We start from the raw sequence: 9,212 nt of genomic DNA on the forward strand, positions 1-9,212 counted from the left end.
GGTGGTTCTGTGAGCTGGAGCTGACATTGACATTGACATTGATACAAAAAGCTTGCAGCACAGGTCCCCTAGAAAACACTGGAGAGTCTCCCCCTTTGCTAAGGGAAAGGGAGGAGACAGGAAGGAACTGACATTTATTAAGTGACTCTCCTGTACCAAGTCCTATGATTCTCAAATGTGGTCTCTTATTTTCCTTGTATGCCAAAATGATGAGGTGGGTGGGTGCTTCTTTTAGTTTGGGTTCCACGTAAAGCTGACCTGACGCCAGGACTTGGGTGCAGGTATTTATTTGGGCAGAGATAACAGGAAAGTCTGTGAGGAAGTGATGTACTGGTGAATGTGTATCAACCAGCTCTCCAGCAACACCAACCAGCACCTGATTTGTAGCACTGGGTGATCTCCATGGTGTAAACATGCCACGAGGGCCAATTTCAGGTCACCGTCGTAACAGTCATGACATCACTAAACACAGAGTTGGGAGGTGTGCACGCTTGGCTCTCACACATGAGCACAAGCTAGCTCCAGCAAATCGAACGTGAGACAAAGAAGGGATAAAGCCAGTGAAGGATGCCTTCAGGAGCAGGTCCCTGCTGTGAGGGTATGGGCGCACTCTGGGAAGTGACGTGTGGCATACCTCAGAATCCACCCACAGGGCCTCTGGGACATTCATTGGACTCCCTTCTATTGGCTGTGGCTGCCACTGGGCATTAATCTTCCTCCACATTCAGTTAGGCTACCAGGCCTTGCAGCAAGCTCTCAAGGCATTTACAAAAGCCTTCAGGCAAAGAAGGTACTTGAGGTGGGAAGATGTCAGCATGCTGGGAAGATCCTTTGCTCAATTGGGCCAAGGGTACAAGGGATGGAGCGGGAACAACACCTGCAGCAGAAGGAGCCAGCACACCTCATCTCTGAGGGACTAGATTGTGAATATTTTACTGCCTGGCTTTGCATGCCACATACGTGTCTGTTGCATAGTCTTCTTTGTTTGTTTGACAATTCTCTCAAAATGTGAAAAAAACATCCTTAGCCTGTGGAGCCGAACAAAATTGGGGTGAAGGCCATGGCTTGCCAACCCCTGGCCTCCAGAACAGCAGTAGCAGGATCTGGGAGCCTGTCAGAAATGCAGACTGTCAAGCACCACCCCAGCACTAAATCACAATCTCTATTCTAACAGGATGTGCACAGTAAAGTTTGAGAAACACTATGCCACTGTAGAACAGTTTCCATTATTCAGGTGAGGAAACCCAACCCTTAGAGAGCAAATGCAGGTCTGCGTGGCAGAGCCAGCGGCAACTTCACAGTGAAGCCTAGCAGGCTGGTCATGTGAGTTATCTGCAAAGATGTGGTCATGTGGGGCCCCTGCAGAGAGGTGATGTAGAATCCTTGGGTCCTCGCGGTAGTCCATCAGAACAGTGTACAAGGCATTTAACAGCTGCCTTCTTCACTTCTGTGGCTCTCACTGGTCCATCTTAGCCCCGAGGGACATTGACTTGTTGCATTTTTGGGTTATGTTATCCCATCCAAGTAGGTGCTGAGGAAGTCAAATTCCACACCCCAAAGTATGCTGTTTCTCCTGTGCCTGGAAGTAGAGGGAGGGACCAGAGCCTCAGTGGGTCAGGTCAGTCCCAGACTCCAGAGCAGATGTGAGGGAGGCAATGCAAAAACTTTGCTTTTATTCCAGGGGAGACTGGAGCTGCTGTGGGGATTAAGTCAAGGGGTGGGGGTGGATGGCTCGTATGTAGATGTGGGCTCTTCACTGATAGAATAACGAGAATAAAGTTATATTTTCTCCATTCCAGCACACGCCCAACCATCCAGGAAACACCTATTTTTATTGGGAGATGTTTTAGCTCAGATTGCCTAAACAATAAAGTTTAGCATCATGAAGCTGAGTCCTTATGGGGAGCCCCATCAGGTGGATCTCACACAGTTTGAATATCCAAGGTTGTTAAGAAACAACATATGTTCATCGAACCACTTTTTAAAAGGCTAGATTCAGGGCTCTTGTCTTTTGAGTGTGGAATGTGAGCTAAGGGCCAGAACGGAACTGTCCAGAGTGGTGGGGGGTCCCGGGGGAGATGAGATAGCCATCTCTGTAAGAGAAACCCAGGAGGAAGACAGGGAAGATTTCCAGGAGTTTCAGAAAGTTCTGTCTGTGCTGTGCTCTAAATGTTATTTCCCAGTTTCCTTGAGATCATCAGCAACATCTCCATTGTCTCCTAAAATGTTGCAAAATGGATTTACCTGGGGCAGAGGCATTTGTCAAAAGTAGGCTCAGGGCAAGCTGGGGGTTACTTGAGATGTTGGCTTTACCTGGGTTTTACCAGGTGCCAGTTTTTCCCCTGAATTGGTTAGATTATTGATTTCAAACAGCAGAAATTAACTCTGGTTCCTTTCAATGAAAAATGAGTCTGGAAGAATATAGGGGACTGGGGGATTAGATATTAGAAAATGGTCAGAAACCAAGGCAGTTCCAGTAGGTCAGTCAATAGGAAGATACACAGTGGATTTTTAACAGGAAGCATCTGTCACGGAGACCATCACTGCACTGCCAGAAATGAACCAATCCCCTGTGTTGAGGATCCCAGCAGGGGCTGGGAGTTGGGGCGGGTGTGTTGTGTAACCTGAGCTGCACGTGAGGATACCTGTGCCATGAGTCAGACACTTGAATCTACACCATAGGTGTGGCTTTGATGCAAGTCCTGAAGGCTGTTTTTGGAGCTCATGTGAGAAACACCTCAGAGGAATTAACATGGAAAAATGACATATCGTTTCCCCCAAGCCTGCTATTTCCTGCCTTAAGACCTGAGCTGTCAGCTGTATAAGCAGCTGGTGATTGAAGGCTTTTCAGCTTGAGCTAAGATGATGGCAGGACATGAAGCTGGAACTTTGGAGATAATCTCAGTGGTAAGACGTGAGGGATCACGAGCCCTCCCACACTGCAGTTTACTCTGCTTTTGTGCAAAGCCAGCCCTGTGTGCCGGGAGACTGTGATTCTCCTGAAAGAACCTGAGTGAGGGGGAAGGATAGGTCCAAAGACCTGTCCAAAGATTTTGTTCTGTTTGTACCCGCGGGGGTGGTGGCAGAAGCCAGAAAGAATCTGACATCATCCAGTTAAAGTTTATGCGTAATGAGATGTTTTTGCGCCATCAGTTCCCGTCCTACCATTTGGAGTTCTGAATCCACAATTGTAACATAAAAATTATTTTGAGCAGAAGGCAATTGAGTTCCTGAATTTTCTAATTGCCTAGAAACAAAGCACCGCCCCGCTCCAAAAAATCAGAAGAACTCAGTTTTCATAAATCCTCTCCCTCCCTAGGAGCTTCCAGAGAAGACTGACTCTTAACCACCAGGAGAGAAGTCTCCACTCATCATGGAAAAGACAGTATCATAAAACTTTCCTATCTCCCATCTGTTCTCTTAATGACCCATTTACCTTTGTGAAAAGTCATTTGTTTTCCACTAAGTGCCCTGCTCTGCCTCCTCTTCCCCATTAAGATGGTATGTGAGCTCAAATTCTAGCCATTCCTTTGAGTCACATTTTTCTGTGAACTTCTGTATGTCCGTGATTCAATCTGTCTTTTCTCTTGCTAACCTAGCTTTTGTCAGTTTAATTTGCAAGCCCCCAAGGACTAAACCTAAGAGGGTAGAGTAGAAGCTTCCCTCTCTGGAAAACACTTTCATACACAGTTCTGCTTTTAGGATCTGGATTTTTTCTCTCTTTTCCTGTGAGTGTGAGTGAGTGAGTGAGTGTGTGTTCTCTTTATTTGGAATAAGGAATCACTTCTCACTTCTCCCACGGGGGCTAACACACACACACACACACACACACACACACACACACACACAACACACACACAACACACACACACACACACACCCAGACTCTGAGACAGGGATTTAAGTACAAGTTGTTTCTTTGGAAGGTGATCCCACTAGGGGAGTGAGGAAATGAGACCGGAAAGAAAGGAAGCCAATCATGTCTGTTGCTACGCATCCTGTGCTGTTGCCAACTGGGTCTCAGTCCTGCTGGGACTTTGAGAAAACTGTGTAGAACATGCCTCTGAGTTAAGCCACCCCAGGGGTGAAGAGCTGGGTATTGAGCCTCCAACTCTAAGTCACCATTAGCTGTGGGCTGCTGTTAGGAGTATCACCTACGTGTGTGCTGGGAGAAATCCCTCATGCAGAATCACAGGTGCTCACAGAAGATGCCACAGGCATGTATAGACCATAAGAACCAACAGGATCTGGGCAGTGGGGAGGGGGGTGCAGTGCTCAATTCTGTGACTGTGTACTTTGCAGTTACAAAGTCCTGGATCTGAATCCGGATTCAGCTAACTGAGATTCTGGCAAGTTCCTTATCTCTCTGAACTTCATTTTCCTCCTTTGGAATTTGAGAGTAGTGATTACCTCACAAGGTTTTGATTCAAAATGAAACACTGCTGTGAAATGCTTAAGTGTATTTTAGTATATGCCTGGCATAAGGGAAGTGCAGCACCGACACCATAGGTATCATCCAAATGGACTTTGAAATCCAGAGAACATTGGCAAAAGATATGAGTTGTGCGCACATGTGGATACTTGATGATTTAATGAATCCTGGAGTATAACTCTATATGTGGGCATTAGATTGGGGGTGAAAAGAAAAACGCCATTCTTCTGCATACTGAATACTTCTGACTTCAGTTGTGTGGGTTTTTTTCATACCAACTAATTCTCCAACAGAATCTGGGTGTCCTACAGTTCAATTCAGTTCTGACATTGCTTGGAGTTAGCACCAAATCCCATAGATTAAGGGCTCCGTCCCACTAGACTGTCATCCACATGAGATGTTAATTGCAAGTAGTAGGTCCCCAGGGTACCCACATTTCTCTTCAACTTGGCTTCAAATCAGGGGTTCCATAATCCCTTTGTCATGTTCAGCAAGTTGCTGTAACAGCTCAGAGAGCTCAGGGAAACACTTTCTTACATTTACCAATTTATGATAAACAAAGGATATGATAAGGGTACAGATGAACAGCCAGCTCAAGAAGTAGATAAGCCAAGGGCTGGAGGGTCCCAGGCACAGCAGCTTCTGTCCACATGGAGCTGGGGTAGTGCCCACCTCTGGGCATGTGGGACATTCACCAACCCAGAAGCTTCCAGACCCCGTACGTTAGGGATTTTTATGGAGGCCTCATCACATAGACATGGACCAATTATTAACTCAGTCTTCATCCCCTATCTCCTCCCCAGAGGATGGGGAATGGAGCTGAAAATTCCAAGCCTCTAAGCATGACTTAGAGTTTCTGGTGACCAGCCCCCATTCAGAAGATATCCAGTCACCCCATTAAAATGAAAGATGCACCCAGGAAATTGAAGGCATTTAGGAGCTCTGTGTCAGGAACTGGAGTCAAAGACCAAATGTTAGACCCAAAACTGCTCCTTGCATCTTTATTGCTTAGGAAATTACAAAGGTTTGAGCGGGTCTGGCTAGGAGCCAGGGATGAAGACCAAAATATATATATATATTTTAATGATTTCACAGTATCACAGGAGGTGTAGTGAATAATCCCTTCCCTTTCTGGGTCCTGGTCCACCGCTGGGACAAGGTGGGGAGGTATTCAGAGGGGTTAAAAGAGCAAGGAGAATGAAAGAGAGGGGAGACCACAGAGGAGATGCTCCCTTGTGGCCATCAAGACTGCCCATCAGTGAGGACCAGTGGTTACCATGGAGACAGAGCCTGCCTCATCCTGTGGCTATTCATGGTGTGTTTGGTCAGCTGGAAGTCAGACTGTTCAGGACAAGGACTGTGCCTTCCCAACTTTCTACATATTAAGAGTCAAAGAGAGGGGCTATATGTGAAAGTCTTCTTAAACAAAGTTAGCCTCAAGCATGATCTGCCTATTAATTCTAACTTAGTCCCACTTCACCTAAGGTTTCTACTGAGCAAGAAGGTCTTCAAACATATTATTTTCTGAATCTTAGTCTCCAGTGACACTGGAGGGGTTGGGGAAGGAGAATGAGGCTGGAAACAAATGATAGCACATAGGAAAGGTGCAAACCAAGTTGGTACGAAAAGCAACCAGTTGCTCCACCTCCGGTTACCATCCTCAGAAAGATCGTGTGAATGAACATCTCAGGTCAGTGAGGACGGGACAATTTGTCTTTCATTTCCCATCTCCCACTCATCAAAAGGTTGCTGCATAGGATGTTAACCCCACCCCACCCCACCCTTCCAAGCGTGTTGCACACGTTGGGGTGCAGGGGCATCTGACATCTTAGCACAACAGGGATGCCCCGGGGTGGGAAGGGAGAGGAGAGCCATGTGGTCATGAACGAGGATTTTCACCTCATGCTCCTGGAGGGTGGTGACAAAGACTCTCTTTGACCAAACTGTAGCCAGGCTCTTCTGAGCATTTTTTTCAAATAGACCCTGTCCTTGACTATGTCCTCAAAAGCCCAAGTTGAGCAAGAATCCTGCTGAGTCAGTTTAGGTAGAATCCCTGAAGCCCTTCCACCCTCCACAGGTGATATGTGGTCACTCTGACCTGCCTTTAGCAAGAATCCTGTTAGGTCAGTTTCGCAAAGAATTACCCTGCCCCCTTAGTAATTTTCCATCCACTGACATCCTTCATCCTGCTCCTTGGCTGTAAGTCCTCACTTTTTCTTGTTGTATTCAGAGTGGAGCCCTACCTCCCTCCTCTCCTCACCATTGTAGTAGTTCCCCATGAGTAAACTCTTCCTTACCGCCTTTAACAAGCGTCAGAATAATTTTTTTCTTTATCAATGGTCAGACTTCACAGTGATGGTTGCCCCCGTGAGTTCAAGATCCACACAAGGCACCTGATACACTGATGCAGCGTTTCTGTAGGAAAGGATGAACTCCGGGTAACAATTAAAACAACTATTTTTTGAGCATTACTCAGCACTGGACACTCCTCTAGGTGCTCTCTACAGGTCATTACTTGATACCATTTTTAAGCTATATTTCAGGAAAGGAGACCCAGACCCCACAAAGTCTAATCAACTGAGTCAAGATCACTCAGCTAGTAACTAACACAGCCTGACTCTGAACCCAGGTGGGCTAGTTCTGCTTCCTGACTATTTCACTTGGACATGAAACACCATGACAATACACAGAAGTGTCCGCTGGTGCCATCCTGTGTCAGCTGTGTGACTGAGGATGAGGACGGTCATCCCTGTGGCCTTAGTGTGTTCGTCTGTATGATGTAAGTGAGGATTCACTGGGATTTTATGAGACTCAGCATTTCAAAATAAGTCACAGAAAATGTTCCTCTCAGCGCCCAACACCAAGTAAACACTCAATTTTGTGCGTTATTATTATCATTATTATCAAATGCCTTTAAGTCTTCTCTTTTTTCCTGAAATAATGCTCGTTGAATGTAATGCACTTTTTTGGCAAAGAATCACAGTTAGCGTCTTTCGAGTTTCAGCTTTGATCGCCTCTACTTCCCCCAAGTGTGCAGTGCACATATACGCAGAGCACTGGAGAAATGAGTGACTGAACATGCAGTGACCCCCATCTCCTTTCTGTGAAATCCAAATTGAGTGAGCTGACACACTGCAGGGACAGAGGAGGGCTGTTTGGATAATTGCTGATCATTCACGGGGATAAAATAAACCTTTGCAGGAGACCTCATCCTTAGACTTGATTATTATAATGCTTAAGCCAGATCTCTGACTTTAAAAATGTCTTATAAATTTGGTTTGGACGCTTACATTAGGTTTAATATCATCTTATTTTTCTGTTTTATGAATCATGTCAGTTTTTCTCTGGAGCTTGAAAGAAACGCTATCCATTAACAGAAGGAGAAGTCGTTAAATGAGTCATCCTGTCACACCACAGGGAGATGTTCTACCCTGTGTTTGTTTTATGTGTTCATTTGGGTGTGGGACACGGAGACACTAATCTCATGGCTGACCCTCGGCCCCGCCCCCTCTTGAAACCCTCCTAGGCCTATTTCCATGCTGTTCCTTATCAGCATACATATCACTCTCCCTGGACTGGTTTTGCATAACCACACTTCAATAGTTCAATGATCCACTGAGTAGAAAAAGAAAGGGCTCCCCAAAAGTAAATTGTTCAACTAAATGAAGCTTATCCTTGCAAGCAACACATTTAAAATGTTTAATCATATTTGAAAGAAATATTTCCAAGAGGTATGTGTTCTAGTCAGAAATAATTTGGTAGTAAGTGATAAAAACCTACTTAGACTAGTTTAAGCAAAATGGGGAATTTATGGAACAGGTACACAGGTGCCTCTTTGAATCTAAGGGCAAAAAATGGCCAAGGCTTCATTAGGGGCAGGCAGTTCATCACTCAGTCACCGGCCCAGCTCGTACTCTCAGGGACCACGTAGCCACTGATCTCTGATTCTCAATAACAAACTAGAATGGATATGATTCAGGGCTCTGGTTACTCACTGAGGAGGTGGGGAGCTGGGCTGGGTACCAGCTCTGGCTCTAACCAACACTGTTAAGTTAAACATTTGTCAGTAGTTCTTAAGAAAGGAAGGGCACGGCTCATCTCCATCTCAGAGCAGTACTAGGAAATAGATTAGGGCATTATTGATTGTCACAGTGGCATGGAGGAGGGACACTGCTGCCATTTAGTGAGCAGGCGTCAGGGATGCTTAATATCCTCCAGTGCACACAAGAGCCCCACAATTGAAGAGCTGGTTTCACTCCCTCTCTCAAGGCACCAAATTCCAGTGGTGCTCTTACTGAGAAACACGGAATCCCTGTGAATCTTTTTTTTTTTCAATTGAAGTATACTTGATTTACAATGTTGTGTTAGTTTCTGGTGTAGAACATAGTGATTCAGTTATACATATATATTATTTTTCATATTTTTTTCACTGTAGGTTATTACAGATATTGAATGCATTTCCCTGTGCTATACAGTAGGACCTTATTGTTTATCTGTTTCATTTACGGTGGTGTATCTGCTAATCCCAAACTCCCAATTTTTTGCTCCCCACCCCTTTCCCCTTTGGTAACCATAAGTTTGTTTTCTATGTCTGTGAGTCTTTCTGTTTTGTAAGTAAGTTCATTTGTATCATTTTTTTAGATTCCACATATAAGTGATATCATATGATATTTTTCTCTGACTTCACTTAGTATGGTATCTCTGAGTTCATGTATGTTGCTGCAAATGGCATTATTTCATTCTTTTTTATGGCGATGGAGTAGTATTCCTACGTATAAAT

The sequence above is a fragment of the Camelus ferus genome, chromosome 17, assembly GCF_009834535.1.
Source record: "Camelus ferus isolate YT-003-E chromosome 17, BCGSAC_Cfer_1.0, whole genome shotgun sequence".
Taxonomy (NCBI): domain Eukaryota; kingdom Metazoa; phylum Chordata; class Mammalia; order Artiodactyla; family Camelidae; genus Camelus; species Camelus ferus.